Source organism: Varroa jacobsoni, unplaced genomic scaffold (genome assembly GCF_002532875.2).
Source record: "Varroa jacobsoni isolate VJ856 unplaced genomic scaffold, vjacob_1.0 contig00491, whole genome shotgun sequence".
NCBI lineage: Eukaryota > Metazoa > Arthropoda > Arachnida > Mesostigmata > Varroidae > Varroa > Varroa jacobsoni.
This window is the reverse complement of record NW_019214475.1, coordinates 44588-57387: the sequence shown is the minus strand read 5'-3', so window position 1 is coordinate 57387 and position 12800 is coordinate 44588. Positions and strand designations below refer to the sequence as shown.

The 12800-nt window shown below is 40.0% G+C and overlaps 1 long non-coding RNA gene across 1 annotated transcript; it reads left to right on the top strand.

The window, feature by feature from the left end:
* The first annotated feature begins 4027 nt into the window (after positions 1-4027).
* On the top strand, positions 4028-7411 carry LOC147752014 (uncharacterized). Its single transcript, XR_015315260.1, has 2 exons — positions 4028-5225; positions 7144-7411. It is a non-coding gene; the product is annotated as an uncharacterized LOC147752014 (long non-coding RNA).
* The last annotated feature ends 5389 nt before the right edge of the window (positions 7412-12800 follow it).

The window sequence follows — 12800 nt, the reverse complement described above, 5'->3', positions numbered from 1 at the left end:
CATCAAACTTTCTATGATGGAGCACCGACGACTTTGAAATTTAAGTTATTCTTTTCTAATGATACAGGGGTCTTATTTAATCGTAAAAATTTTACTAAGTCTCTGTCAGTATGAGCCTTAGCTTTTTTAATTTTTTTTAGCAAGCACCTTACGTTAATGTAGTTTATTGACTTTTGAAGTAAATACGACGCTCCTTAGAGGAAGTGATTACTTACACACCAATTTGTAATAATTCACTTTAATTGAATACTTTATGTACTTCTAGTCGTCGTCCTATCAACATCATTTGAAGATCATTCCACTCCCATTTTATTGAACACGGGTCTCGATAGAAAACCTATGGACACTTGAGAATTTATGGCATTCTCACACTGTGTTTTTCTTATCTGCGCTTATACGATACTTTCTCTTATGAAACTTCGTTCGAATTTAAATAAAGTCAACATTCGAAATCTAAACTTTCTAGTTAACTTTATAATGGTTAGTTTCCTGTTTCGAGATAGACGAACTAAACAGCTTTGTACAGTGGTAGATAACAAAGTGCTTAAAATGAGGAAATCATGATTGGTTGCATTGTATTATTATTATTATGATAACTTGCTTTAGATTTAACAATTTCTTATTGAAATTACCATGAAAAAATATGGACCAGTTAGTGCTAAAAATTGTTTTATTCTACGTATGAATTACGCTGAGCCAATCACAAAGGTTAAAGTAGCTTATTTCATTTTTTCTATACTATTTGAAACACATTACTCATGATTCTGATAGATTTATACGTTATACTACCGTCTCTTAAGAGCGATCTATTTATGTAACATATACGTTGATATATCATATGTAAGTTTTGCGGAAGCTAAACCTAACCTAAACAAGTTAGTGGTAGTAGACCGTTGTTTTTCGATCGTATAATAAACCCTAACAAGTAGAATTGTGTTTGTCTTGAGCTATCTGGTGCTTCGCTTGGCCAGTATTCGATTCCCTTCTACACTTAATTTGCCACATTCGCTATACTTATTCTGCAAGGGCAAACTGGCAAAAGGAACAACTGTAACTAAGGTAACTAACTTCGACCGGCAGAGGATTAATACAATTGTCTCTGAGCCGTACACGAATAGGTAACTTAATATAACGTAAACAGTTTTCGAGTTTCTTTTCGGAGACGTAAAACACTGTTGAATATGCTAACTGCACAGGTGCCAAAAAGCAAGAAAAAATTCGTGAGCTAACATGAATACAGAATTCGTCAATAAGTACGGATTCATGGATCCTAAAACTCATCGAGTTGACACGAAGTGTTACGTACACGGCAATTTGAGAGGTCCTTAAACTGCGCTATACTGCGGAGAGGCCCCGTGAAATTAAAAAATCAACAAATTTAGCATTTACTCGACATCTAGTAGGATAAAGCTCAACAAAAGAATCGGCCGAAAGTTGACCAAGCCAAGTTACGGGTATAGCTGGCCTACAACATCAACGAACGAGAACGCCAGGACACTTACAATTGATCGATTTAAACTCGCGCGCTGTTTACGGAGTAAACGTTTAATGGTGGGCCGATGGCAATATCGTGTATATGAGAGCCCACTATTGGATAGAACATGCAGCTTAGAAAAGCTTCAAATTAAATAGATACGTTGTTGCATCCTGAGCAGTAAAGCGAGCAACAATGAAATTATCTCAAAAAAAACTAGCGTAAAATATTTAAATTAATTGTTTATTTAACTGAAGTAGATTTGTGCCAGTAAAAGGCTTGCATTCATCATGGAAAGAAATCATTCGCCTAGTACCATCACATCCAATAATAATTATACATAAAATATTTTACAGTATCTAACATCTAGTTTTATATACAAAACAATAAATATACTTCGTTAGTAACAGTGCTGATCCTGTCATGCCTGATGCCAATATACATTGATTATTTGGCGCTCATTGCTTTCAGTTAAACTGTACCATAAAACCACGTTGGGCGTGCTTCCCCGAATTACCAAAGGCAACAAAGACATTGTCTGTGTTGTTATCATTTTATTGAGTCTAGAAAATGCGAGCTTTTTGCTAAACTAGATAAATTCAGAAAATTTCGGCAGCACTTGTCGAGCTAGCTTCACCAATTTCAGTGGGAACTTTAAAGTTACTAAGCAGGTATTATTGCTCAATTACTGGCAGGTCTTGCAGTTCGAAGAAAATACACAATAATATATTACTAATTCGCTAGTTCAAAGCAAAGGTCCTTTTTAATTAACCTATTACAAATCAATAGTTCAGACCTCTGTGTACTAATTTGATTTCGTCCCTATTTTTTTTTTTACCTTTACGATACGTAGTACAATGTGTCTTATGATATCCATTACTTTTTTCATTCACGCAGATTGTGGATTCAAAATATACATAAACGACGCTGTTACGAAACACAGAGTTTGTGTTTGTAAAATTATTAAATCTATCAGGCTGCTAAACACTGTAATTCTTAGTCTGTTATCCCGTTATACGTTCGTAGTAGGAACAGGACTCACAAAGGAATTAAAAGATTAACTGATATTAGAAACTGATAACACGAACGGATCAGCTTTTGAGTAGTGTTTACGAAGCTGAGCAGGCTCAAATATTACAGATTCAGAGTACCATACGCAATAAGGAAACGTTGTCGTTTCGGCATAGAAGCTGCTGATAACGCTTGAGCTGCAAACGATATCTACGATTTTGACAACAGAATTATGCTTAAAAATTAGTTATTTCGTTACGAAACTGTCCTCATTATAAATAAGTCTAAGCCGGGCGATTTGTCGACGGCCAGATTAGTTGTGCGATACACCCCGCAAGATTACGCTCGACCAAACTGAGCGCTTTATTTGGATTTGTGGCCTTACGAAGACTGAATAGAAGGAAAAGCGGCACTAGCACTTAAGCGTCTTAGTAAGGTATTAGGGACCTAAGAATTTTTAATTTCACTAGATCCAAAAATTGCCAGCAAACCTCATCATTTATCCAGTTGACCGTACGTTTACTATGTAGTAAAACAGGTTCCTGTACGATATCACAGAAATAATATTCATTACTATAGATAATGACAGTCTATTAAATGACGTTTACGTGGGCCGGGGAAGTATTTATATTCAGTCTGTACGGAAACGTCAGCACCATTGAAGTTTTATGCAGCTGGGCAAGTTTCGCTGACCCCAAACTAGAACTCCAGGATTCTACCTTTTTTGTAATAATTAAAAAAAAAAACAATAGAAACTGCTTCTAGCCACGTTAGTTGCTTTGTCTTAACAGTTATGTTTCATTCCTAGTGATGATGTTTGAGTCTGTTGGTAGGCCAACGGAGCTTATTGCTGTCACCTTTATTGTATGTCATATAAGCTACCCTCTTAACTTTTCAATGTAATGTCATCAAATCAAGGGCTAAACTGCTTGGATATATGCTGTCTTCTCGAAGTTCACCTGCCATCAGTGAGTCAACTCTTTTTCTCTTCGAATTAGACTGCACCTAAGCACGAGCATTTGACAGTTGTCTCGCCTCAACATAGCTTGCAAGTAGCTCAAGAAATTACGCGGAAACCTTTTCTCCAGCAAATGGAAACTAGCCATAAAAAAAATAAGAAACACTATCTCTCTCATCACCTATGCGGAACTAACTCTATTAGAACAACTAATGTGTTTGTATACATTAAGGTTGTTGTTTTTACATATGAACCAACAGATCGTTAAATTGTTCATATAACAACGTAGTTGAAAAAAAACCGTACTATAAAAACATGAAAAAATAGAAGCAGGGGCGATTTTTTTTTAATACACTCATAGTAGTTTGAAACAGTCGTATAGCAACAAGTGCATTTCCCTTTGCGAACGTTTCTTGGAAGTTGCCTATTAACTGCAGCCTGCAGTCGTTTAGCTTCCAATAAGCTAATGTTATCCGCATAGCCATTTGCTGTGCGAAGAGCTTGATTTTCAAATACGGTTTTTGATTACAGTTATGTAACTTATTAACGACCGATAGACATTTTTTCTATCGAGCCATCAACACACTTCATTGAAACAAATGTGTTTCTACTCGGTACTATGCTAGTGCACAGAAGCCGTCCGGCAGATGGCATGCTACGTAATTAATATGCAAAAAAACCAATGAAAATATACAACTTGTACGTGCTATTAGCTATAGCTAGATTGGCACCTTAGTTTAAAGCGCATATATTAGACTCAAAGCGCTCTCTTCAGTGGCCGCTTCTGATCCGATAGTTGTTGTTCGACGGACCCTTTATTTGCACGTTTTCCTTTTGTCGCATCCGTTTTCATGTCTTGTGTGCGTGTGATTCACGCTGATCAGTATTATAGTAGATCAAACGACCGGTATCCGTTTCGTTATTAGTTCTGACAGTAATTCATGGACGTAGGCCAACAGCGATTCAAACGGTATACTTACGAACAGTAGCTCGTGGCCATGTTTAATGCGTGAATCGACAAAACGCGCCGTGAATCGATCGACAAAGTTAAGCTTAGATTTACAAAGCCGATAAGTTACTGGTTTGACCTTTGGTGGAGTTAGTGTGATCATCGTACTACTGCAACGACCACTTACCTATCTAAATTGCTTTACGTTCATTTTCTATTCGGCCATTGTGTCGTTTCCTAGTAGCCATCGTCAGTTTAGGACACAAGGATCGCAGGGACAGATTTCGCACATGCGCGTTCCGTTCTGATTGTTCTTGATTTTAGGGTTTCGCATGAACTTCGAAGACTCATATTAAGAAACGCCATTTAACCTACGAGTTCTAGAGAAAAAGAAACATCATCGCATAGCCCAATTGAGACGTGATCCTATCAAAACGGTGGACATTAGTCAGATGTCACAATGAAACATGGTGCCAATTCCATACAATGGGTGTTGATAACTGTGTAGACAGTGGCCTCTAAGGCGAAGACATGGAAGGTTTGTTGTGCAGGCCGCTTCTATCTCGTCAAACGAGGTCATCATCATGTGGATTTCCGTTTATGTTGAAATTTACTGTTGGATATTTGGTGACCGTTAGATTACGTGCTAATTGCTCTATCCGTTGATACGTATGGTACGGACGAATTTGGGTGGGAAATAAGTGGGGCATCCCAGCAGGACGTCTAGTCTCAGTTTGATCTCTTTGAGCTCTATAATATGATACGGGCCAAATAGATCATTGGATAACGAATTAACCTACCTATGGTTGCGAGCTGTAGGATCAGTAACGGAGGTAGTGTATACATCTTGACTGATATTAAGCATCACTCATCACAATCAGACAAATTACGTTAGTAGCATCGATCACTAGGTTCAAAAAGAGATCTTTGAGTAAAAGGAGCATGTAATTTTGCGTGCGCTATACGTAAGTATTACAGCATATGATTTAGGGTTAATATCTCACAAAAAGCTGGGAGAACAAATGTGGACGACACACAAATAGCTGGAAAAAAAAAAGGTCAATATTTATTTTATTGAATCAAAGCTATAGTCGCCTGCGTAGGACTTCGTTCGTACCAACTTGTAAAACCGTCTTAGAAGGCGAAAGTACGATTTTTAAGTAAGTATTTAGGATTTCAAGTTGATTGTCGCTACAGTCATCGGTCTCAAGAGTAGCCTGCTCATTGAGGAGGCGTGTTTTTGTGTCTGTTGCCAAATAGACGTGCCGTAATATTGGTACGCAGGTAGTAACCTCCAAAATGACTTAATTTGCGAAGCACCCTAGGCCAAAAAGTGAGCTTTATTACTTTTAACCAAGTTGCGCAACACCTTTGTGGTGGGTCGACCGCATAAGCTCTGTTAAGCCTGGTACGCGCCGTTAATACCCAATATCATTTATTCGCTCGGCGAACGCTACCTAGACGGAATGCCCTTACTTGATGGCTGCCCTCTTCACACGTCTTGCACGGCTGTCGTACTGCATTATTGTCTGATTCCGGAAGCGATTTGTCCAGGCAGTTCAGGTTTGATGCCAAATTCTACTCATCATAAAACCCAATTGGTAAACAGTTTGAAAGGCCATGAGGTGACTTCAAAGGGTGAGCCTCACTCGTTTGGCCTACAAGAGCTGTTCAGGCGGCCTGAGCTTCTCTGCTCGAATACGGCCCGCAAGCTTGTCCTTTTATTACATCCACGTGTTAATTTCTGTTATCCCCTTGAGATCGTACCACACAGAGGCGGCCTTCCGAAACGGTTTCGTCTTTCCGCCATAGTTTCTCGACTGGCCGACGCTGGGCCGTATCGATCTAAATTCTCGAACTGCTAGAAGTCGAGTATGATGTCATCTATCCCCTTAGCACCGTCATCAAGTTTCCTTTCATCACCCATAGTCGAGCCATATCGAACCTTGTACTATGCTTCAAATACATGAGACTTACTCCGTTTTACTAGCTTTATCAATCCATAAAGATAATCAAAATGAGTTGCACTTTATCGGTGTAAAAAACGATCGCAGGCTGTGTAATTACCGGTCATAAAACTTACAGGCTGGCTCAACTTCGTATTTAAATGTTTTACGGTGATTGACCATGTACTTTACATAAACTAAAAGAATGTTACTTAATGGTCTCTCGATCGATCTTACAAGCTCACTGTTGGACGTGAGTGTTTAGGAAATCTGGCTAAATGTGCAATCGCTTTCATTGTATCATTTTGGATGTTGCTGATCATCGATTTCACAACAAAGTGTCTCCTGTTCTTAGTTGTGTTTTACTTCGATTCTATGTTAGACGCTTGAATAAAAGCTCGTCTTAGCGCCGCCGACACTCACGTATGCAGCTTAAATCACTGGGCTTTTGCGACAAATGAAAAAAAAAGTACTTTATATAACAAGGAGCTTTTATCATTTGACGCATATAATAATATCACACACTGTTCAAATGCGCCTACAACAAGTCATCTTCTAACCTAGCGTTTTTTTTCTCAAAACAGGTTTTTGGTTTTCTAGATAAACATATTTTGGACGTACCTCAGAGTGAGCAGGTCTCGATATTGCAGTTATATTGTTTAATCACTTTTTCTTTACTATACAACTTCTGAATTCTATCCGGCTGGACTGACGAACGTGTAAACCTGTTCTAGACATAACCACACTGTACCCACACCTGTTTTATGCCATCCATTTAATTTAACGTTACCGCTACCGATTTCAGGTTACGCCGTGTCGTTGTTGTGCGATACGCATGAATGGCTTAGGTGTTTAATCCTGGAATCTTAGAAAATTATGAAAGATAAGGCCCAGCAACTCGAAGCCTAGGGATAATAGGATCCTAAGTGATGCGTTGCACCAATGGTCTGGCTTTTTCTCAGTACTTTGCATTATATAGGATCCGGTGTTACTGAAAGTTAAGTATGAACCACTTAGTTGTATCACAGACATTTGGGACGCACGAATAAAATAAACGTTCAAAAACATCTGCTTCAAGCCGACCTAAGGCTGGCGTTTTCCTTTTGTGCAGAATACTTTTCAAATTCTTGATATTTGCTATGACTGATATTATTTCTGCTTACACTTGCGTAACACTATCCTATTTATAATTAAAAACGAACTTCAACCCAGTGTTCCCGCTATGTAATGTGGACATATGGAAATCTCTTCGTGTCTGTCATGTGCAAACAGCTTAGTTTGTTAGCTTACTTGTCCCGCAAGTGCGGTGAGGCGCAAGCCTTCCTGCTGGCCCCATCACCCTGCTTTGCATAGAAGCTTGACGTAGCATAAATTCTACAGATAGCTTTGCCAATGACTCTTGAACGTTGCAGAACCCTGGTTGAGTTCTGGTCTAAAACTCTACGATAAATTCAAGCTAACAGTAGTAACAGGGGGAATGGATAGCGAGCAATAACAAGTTATGGGTAATGTCATCATCATATACATCGTGTTAAGCTCGTCAAACTTTAATATCGTCCGTCTGTTGCTTCGTTCGTTGATCTTCAGTCAGGCTGTCATATTCAATCGATTCAGAAGTATTCCAGATCGATTTACTTTCAGCTGTTGGTACCATCGAAAAATTCAACGTCTCAATAATTAGTTTTCGTCATTTTTTCACCATGATCTTATGTGGATCTATTCTTCTAAAAAAATAGATAGATCTTAGAGCAAAATTTGTCCGAAAAGCAGCAGACAATAGGGGCAAACGTACATACATTCGCGAATGATGTAACGAGTTCAGCTTCAAATACACTAATACCTATTTCTCATGCGTTATTCTGGCTCGTTATATTTTTACCAAATTTCGAAGACAGCTTTCTGTTTCGAAGACAGCTTAATTTGACCAGTGGATATTTGATCAAATTTGACGAAATCACGGGTCTAAGACAGCGCCCGTCGGAGCAACAGGAACTGACGCGTATGATCTCGAGATAACAGGCCGAAGTCCTTGAACTTAGGGACTTGGGCTATGGACGTACAATGGCTAGCTCATTGTGTTGGCTAGCCGTATATACGACGATTTCTTAACGTAAATTTAGTCTATTCAATGACGTACATTTGCATGATTGTTATTTGCGCCGTAGTATCTTGCGCAAAACTAAGTATTAGCTATTGAAACATAGTCACGCAAATGGCAGCGCTGACGTAAGGTAATAGCAGACGTCGAATACCAATATATAAAAATATTTTGAAATTATATCATCACTGCCCTCGAAACCGAACGACGAGAACTTCCCAACAGATGAAACAAAATGAAAAATTTCTTAATTTTATATTAGGAAATATTGGGTTGGATTCTTATAACAAAGAAAAAGATGAAACTGATTTCGTGTACGAAGTGCATCTTTCAGATATACCTATATTTATGTGGAAAGGCCCTCATCTGCTTTATACCCGCACACGCCACAGGGTGAAAAGCCCGGGAAATCATTTATACATCGGATCTCTACATACAGTATGTCTGGGGTACATCGTTACAAGCAAATAACGAGAAAGAACACAAATTATGGAGGTCACGGCTCCTACATAAGACTTCATTTGGTGTCTACTTGGATTTTGTTGCGAATTCCTATATGTAACATGAATTAGTAAAACGCTGTTTTTTTATTAGTATAGTTCATGATTAAATTGCATCAGCTTTTAAAATGCATCGTCCAACAAAATAGACAAATAAACACACCCATTTTTTGTGATGAACCCACACAATCGGACGTTGAGGTGGAATCCCGTCACAAAAGGTCCGCGTTCTCTGCTCACGGCATATCATATATCGTGGTGTAAAATAAAGAAATGTTATACCATAAGTAGACGAGCACTGCCTCATCAATAGACATACAGACTACTAATTAGAAACCGCATATCTAAGCAGAGTGCCAACTACGGACTGGTTAAATAACAGTGGGCTTATAGTTTCAAGCCAGGTGGCCAGTAGGGACGCAACAATCGCCACTGCAAATACACCCCCACCATAACAAATTCTGCTCATGTGGCTAAAAATACCTTTGTTTAAATTTATTGGCAGAATTACCTGACGAATACGAAAGCAGTGACGAGACCAATAGTAAACGTGACCGGTCTCGTCGTAGAGCAAATCGGAGAGAATACCACTTTTAGATCGGCACGAGCGACGGATAGCGTCAAAAATCGTACCCGTACTAATAAGCCCGGGAGCAGTCACTGGGTTAACAGGAATACACGCTGAAGGCCCGAACCAGTTATTTTGTAACGTAAACATGTCTCAACAGGCCATATAAGCATCTTTCCTACCGAAGAGCTTTCTGCTGAGGGAAATTCTACGTTTGCGCCTACCCTTATAGCTCCAATCATTTTTTCAGATATTTTTGGTGTCTTGGAAGGCGAAAAGCCTAACGGCAGAACCATACGATGAAAACAGCGGATGAGACCCAGATTGAGATTTTTGATTAAAGCTATTTTTTCAAATAATTCCATGCTGAAACGTAGTTTATTCGCACCCTCGGATCATTGATACAGAAGTTGTTGTACGTACATATAGTAATACAGAGCAGAAAATATAAATGTCTGAGGTGTTTTCATATACATATATGGTTTGTTTTGTGTTACTGAATCAAAGGTCGAATGCGAAATAAGTTTAACACACATATCCTAGGCGTTTTATGGTTGTGGGCAATAATATTACGTGCGAACTGTGTCGTGTATTATTTACTTCTACTGCCCTAATTCGAAATAACTGTAGATGTAGGCGAACTTTTCCCATGAGAAAGTAAAACATGAGGCTTGTGCCCGACTGCAGTGTCTAATGAATTGCATCGGTGCGATTTCAAATGGCTGCAGGCCGCTATATATATATATATATATATATATATATACGTATATATATAACAGAAGCTGCACACATATAAATGCAAGTTTCTCACATTCGTTACAATTTAATCATAAGTAACGGCAGAAATACTGATAAGCGTGCTTAATGGTAACAATGATTTTACTTAATTTAAAATCTAGTATATTTAGGTTCGGGCAATGATAGCGTCGTGCACTCATGCTCACACACTTATATTTAGGAGTATATATAGGAGATGGAATAGCCGGCAACAGTAACTTGGAGCAACAGAACATGTTCTAAATAGTTTTAAAGTTAACGACTCTTCTCACTCATTTGATTCGTTCATCTGACTCGTGAAAGTATCGTTTATAAACTGTTATTAGTTTTTGAGCATATTCGAAGAGAGTTAGAGAAAGAGAAAAAAGGAACGGGACAACAGTTTCCAGTACAGCCTTAAGTTGCCATCGCAGAACGTGTACATACTGTCGACCCACGGTGAACTATACGTTTATTCCTATGCATATAAATCTTTGTGTACTTATATGGATAGGTACAGCTGGGATAGAAGTAAAGCTATTTATAGTAAACAGTTGAAAAAGGGTCCCTTTTTCATTAGGGTAAAACAGCTCTAATAAGTGCCTTCTCGCTAAAGGCTTATCATCTGCCACTTAGTCCCAATCATCAGCTACGCCTTGTCGGTCCCAAGCTATTAGAAGCTGAACGCGTGACGAGTAAACGCTAATGCGGTACACGATGTGAACATGCGTTACGCGTTGTAAATAGACTATACCTCAACGTCCTCATGCCTCCCAAAACGAAATATAGAATATCATTTTCAGTGGTTTCGGCAATCCTCTAACTAAAATATTAAACTGTGTTTCTGCAGCTTTTTTTTTACAATCCGTTACTATGACCCGCTTAATCGTCCAGGAAATTGTCTCACCAGCCAACAGCGTACGTACAATGTATGATACCTTAACTCTTCCTAGTGGGCCAAAATAAGAATTTTACATTCTCATTGGCTCGATAATTGAAATCTATTTTTCTGAGGTGAAATCCATGAAGTGCTCATTTGAATAACACCCGCCTCCAATTTACATCACAAATAACAGTACACTATTTTCCTCAAGTTCCAAACGTCTACACCGTTTGCGCGATTAAATTGTCACCAAGCTATTGTTCGTAAGTCTGTCGTACAATGTGGACGTTTCAGTGGTTTCTGCTCTGGAATCGCTCTAGTCTTCTGCTTTACCCCAAAATCTCCTGTTTGTCCTTTCGGTACTTCTGTCGTCGTTTTGTAGGCGGCAGGGTTTTTCCTTCGGAAAAGAGGACGCCAATGCAGGTAATGGTCTTCGTTCAAGTTGTAACGCTGTTCTTTGATCGGCGACAGCGGCAGTCGCCAACTCTGTTGACCGGCTGCACTTGTGTTGCCAGGCAAACGCGCTCTCGTCCATTGTGTTTCGCCTCGTGCTATTACTGTTTCTGTTACTTCTACCCACAGTAGCTGAGATGGATGCGTTGAATAACTCGTTCCGTAGAAGCAGCGGTAGTAGCTGTGGCTGCGACCGCAGCCTTGTTCTTGTCCTTTTCTGCCTTCGGAGTCGACACTGACGAGGTCGGCAGTATCTTGTAATACCCATTCAGTCTCCGTACTTCTTTCTGTCAGTCCAATACGTAACCTTATGATTGTGTTACTTCACGATCGAGCGGGACAAGAACACCCTATAGCCATTCCGTTGTGCTGCTTTGCTACCGTCTGGTCATGCCCCTGGGTCCCCATAATCTCTTTCGTCTAGCGAGACACCGTCTTGTATGCTGCCTGCTACGAGCAAGCTTAGAATAAACCCGCACGCAGTTGAGTCGACAGCCGTTTTCGAATGCGAAAAAAAGCCAGGGGCAGAGCGGGATTCTTTTCTAGCTATTCCTGTTTGCACGCGCCTCGCCATATGAGTGCCCAGCACTTGCTTCCGGTCGGCCTTTGGGTTTATAGCTATCACTGCTGCCGACAGTTGAGTGGTGACTGCCACCGCACCGAAAATAAAACAAGCCAAGGCAACTTGCCTTGGCCTAGCTGAGAAGACAGGGAGGCCCTACCGACCAGAAGATGGGGAATAGAAGAAAAAAGGTGGGAGCACTCTTTTTCTCGGCTTCTTTCAATTGCTAGACTGCTAAGGCGCATGCGAGGGCCATCAGAGTCATCATTTGTTTTAGCGGTGCGCAAACGTCGAACTAAGCGCTCTCGCGGAAATTCTTCTCTTGCTGCCTGTTGTAAGCCCCGTATCCGACCAGGACTGTCCCAAAGCGCGCTTCGAGAATGATTATGGCGAACATCCGTGAGACCGGTTTGAGCCGGCACTCGGCCTGCACCTTCACCAAACTGAACAGCTGACAGTCGTCAAACGGCCAGCAGCACTAATGCCCGGAATGCTGGCACTACAAAGAGCGAAAAGGGAAGACGCTTTCTGCGAGAAAAGTAAAAGGGACTGGGTGAATAGTATCGGTTGTGAGATGAGAAAATCGAGACTAGCGTAAAGGAGTTAAGGCAGGCGCATTTTGCTTCCTGCGCTGATTAAGCA